The 3,674-nt window shown below is 53.2% G+C and overlaps 1 pseudogene; it reads left to right on the top strand.

Annotated features, from left to right (window-relative positions):
* Positions 1 to 591: 591 nt before the first annotated feature.
* Positions 592 to 3,312, top strand: LOC136501591 (L-type lectin-domain containing receptor kinase SIT2-like; annotated as a pseudogene).
* The last annotated feature ends 362 nt before the right edge of the window (positions 3,313 to 3,674 follow it).

The raw sequence follows: 3,674 nt of genomic DNA, 5'->3' as shown, positions 1-3,674 counted from the left end.
TCAAACATCATGAGAAGCGAAAGAGATTTGTATGGACCAAAGGTGGCTTTATATTTCTAGCCTTCGAGATTCCTTTAGAATAAACAGTCATTATGAGGCTTAAGTATTAATACCCTCTTAATTTTTTTTTTTTGAAACGAATACCCTCTTAAAATTAGCACAGCTATCCAATCCTAGATCCCACGTCAAGCTTTACCAACGATCTTAAGCCAGGGTGTAGGTTTTAAATGGTTCTTTAGTCACCACGTACAGATTATAGTATTTTTTTAAAAAAAATATAGTCTTTTCAAGCATTTTGACCGTCGATTTGACACACAAATTCAAATCGACAGTGAAGTATTTGACTTCCACTGAATGGAGTGGGAGGCGAATAGTCATCCGCTTATCCTGTGTGAGTCACGGAAAATCAATTATTGCGTGTATACAGTGGCAAAGACTCGTCTGCCGTTGTTTGCACGGGTCAATGGAGGTAGAGAGTCTGTGGACTATGGTTGGACTAATATATGTGATCCAAAGTTACCCTGGCATTGTTATGCATGCAGCTTTCGCCACAGAGCTCGCTAGTTGGCAGTTGCGCCGATGCCATTATTATAAACAAAAGAAAAGATCAGGAAAAAGAACGAACCCACAGCAACAGCAGGCAAGCAGAGCAGGGTAGAGCGAGAGCCGCGCGCAGCATGTTCAGTCCGACCTTGCTCTGCATCCTACGGCTACTACTGATCATCATCTGCCTCAACTGCGGCAGCGTTGTCGTCGGCGACCCCGACTTCATGTATGCTGGATTCTCGTTCTCCGAGATCCTCCTTGACGGCGCGGCTTCCGTCACAGAAGATGGCATCCTCTCTCTCTCGAGTAGCTATGACATCGGCCACGCCTTCCACCCGCAGCCTCTTCCCATGATCGGCGCTGAACGGTACGGCCGTTTCCTTCTCATCCAGTTTTGTCTTCGCCATCACGCCCGACGACCCGTCGTCCGGCCGTTCTGGGAATGGGATGGCGCTCGTGATCTCCACGGCGCCAGATTTCGCCGGCAGCTACCCAGGAGACATACATCGGCCTTGTCAACCCGTACCACTACCCACCTTTCTTCGCCGTAGAGCTCGACACCTGTCTCGAACGTCGAGTTTCTGGACATAGACGGCAACCATGTCGGGATCGATCTCAACAGCATGGTGTCGGTCAATTCAATCTCAGCAGGCTATAGGTACGAAGAGATCGTATCCGAGCGCACCAACCTCACCAGAACCAACTTCGAGGCGCTGAGGCTTTCCAGCGGCAACCCGATGCAGGTGTGGGTGGACTACGATGGAAGTTCCATGGAGCTCAGTGTGACGCTGGGCCTCGTCCCCATGCACAAGCCTTCGCAACCGCTGCTGCTGTCTTATGCCGTCAACATATCGGACCTGCTGCTGATGAGGGGCTACAGGGACAACTACGTCGCCCCGCTTTACGTCGGCTTCTCCGCGTCCGGCGGCGCCACCCATCAGGTTCTCGGCTGGAGCTTCAGCCTCGGCGGACCGGCTCAGCCGCTCAACTACTCGCTGTTGCCGCTCAAGCGACTGCAGCGGATACAAAGCGGAGTGAGCAAGAAGAGTCTCTTCAGGTGGCTGTTGCCTGCAACTTTCTCCGTGCTTACCATGCTGGCAGGCATAACAGCGTGCCTTGTGCTCCGATGGTGGCCTAAGAGTAGCGCACAGGAGGACTGGGAGGCCGAGGAGGACTGGGAGGCCGAGCTAGGGCCCCGTCGGTTTTCACACAGAGACCTTATTAAAGCTACCAACGGGTTCAGCAGCAGGCAGCTGCTGGGACAAGGTGGCTTCGGCCGTGTCTACGGAGGGGTGATTGCCGCATCAGGCAACAACAGAGTCATCGCGGTTAAGCGGATATCCTCCGAGTCCAGGCAGGGGCTGGCGCAATTCACGGCCGAGATCGTCATCCTTGGCCGACTACGGCACCGGAACCTCGTGCGTCTCATTGGCTACTGCCGCCACGGGGAGGAGCTCCTCCTGGTCTATGAACACATGCGCAATGGCAGCTTGGACAGGTACTTGCACGGCCAGCAGACCAAGCGCGCGCTCACCTGGCCTCATAGGCTGCATATCATCAAAGGCGTCGCTTCTGGTTTGCTCTACCTCCACGAGGACTGGGAGCAGGTCGTCCTGCACCGTGACGTCAAGGCCAGCAACGTGCTGCTCGACACGGAGATGAACGGGCGGTTGGGCGACTTTGGCCTCGCGAGGCTACATGACCATGGTGCCGACGCGCACACCACGCACGTCGCCGGCACGAGGGGGATACCTCGCCCCGGAGCTACTGAGGTTTGGCAAGGCCACCAAGGCGACGGACGTGTTTGCGTTCGGCGCTTTCGTCCTGGAGGTTGCCTGCGGGAGGCGGCCCATGGGTCTCAATGCCCGCGGCGAGCTGCTGGTGCTCGTCGACTGGGTGCGCCAGATATGGGCGTCCTCCGGCTCTATCGTCGACACCATGGATCCAAGGTTGGAAGATTATGATGCTGCTGAGGCGGAGCTGATGCTCAAGCTTGGCTTGCTGTGCTCACACCCGCTGCCCGCCGCAAGGCCTGGCATGCGCCTCGTCATGCAGTACCTCGACGGAGACCTGCCGCTGCCGGAGTTTTCGCCAGATTATCTTGCTATTACAGATACTAGCCTAGTCCTTGAACCACCCCCCTCGGTGGCTACTACCATTACAAGTCTATCTGGAGGAAGGTAATCTGTCTCTCTCTTATATTATCAATATAAGAGCAGTCCCAATGGTGGCATTAGTCAGGATGCCAAGTGTGGCTGATATGGCATTAGAGTTAATTAAGGAGGAGATATAAGAAAATGGTTATTTATATAAACAAGAAACTATGTCTATACAGGAATCAAGATTCAAAGATCTGTAATAGATAGATGATCTGATAGCTAGGACACAGAATATGGATGACTGAATGTAAATTTAAGAGTTAAATGCACCAACAGCCATCGAACTTGTAAGCGTGTGTCATATAGGTCCATGAAATTTGAAAATGTATTTCTGGGCTCCTAAACTTGTTAGGTGGTTCACCGTAGGTCCATACTAGCCATGTGGACATTTCTTACTAACGTGGCATGCTAGTGTGACATATATTTTTCATTTAACCCCTTATAGTTATTTTTCTCTTGAAAAATAAATCCTCACGGTGCTGTCCGAGCGCAACCTCACAGTGCCGCTCGAAATGGTGAACGCGTCGTGTGCTTGCCCCGACCTTGTTCTCGCTGCCACATAGCATGTTCTCCTCGCTGCCTAAGTCCGTTGCCCTGTGTTTGCTGGAGTCCGTGCCTCCGCAATCTGCATGCTGACATGCTATAGTCACCGTTGAATAGGATAGACACCGGGTGCAGCTTTCCCCACGGCGCGGTCAGGACGTCGGTCAACCGGTGCTCGCCCTTCGTCAGTGGCTTTGGCACCGCCGACAACTTCATCTCATTAAGCAGCTGCGACGGCAACCGCCTGTCCTCCTTCCACGCTGTGTCCGTCCACGCAGTGAGTTCCTGGGACGTTAGATATAGCTTGTCGTAGTCGTGCTGGAACAGCCTGGGCTCGAGCATGCTCCAGTTGTACTTGTTGGCAAGCATTAACAGTCTCTTCCGCACGATCTCGTCGAAGTCGGAACTAGCGATCTCCACGCGATC

The sequence above is a fragment of the Miscanthus floridulus genome, chromosome 13 (assembly GCF_019320115.1).
Source record: "Miscanthus floridulus cultivar M001 chromosome 13, ASM1932011v1, whole genome shotgun sequence".
NCBI classification, from domain to species: Eukaryota; Viridiplantae; Streptophyta; class Magnoliopsida; order Poales; family Poaceae; genus Miscanthus; species Miscanthus floridulus.
Note: the sequence above shows the minus strand (reverse complement) of the source record. Positions and strands in the feature narration are given on the sequence as shown.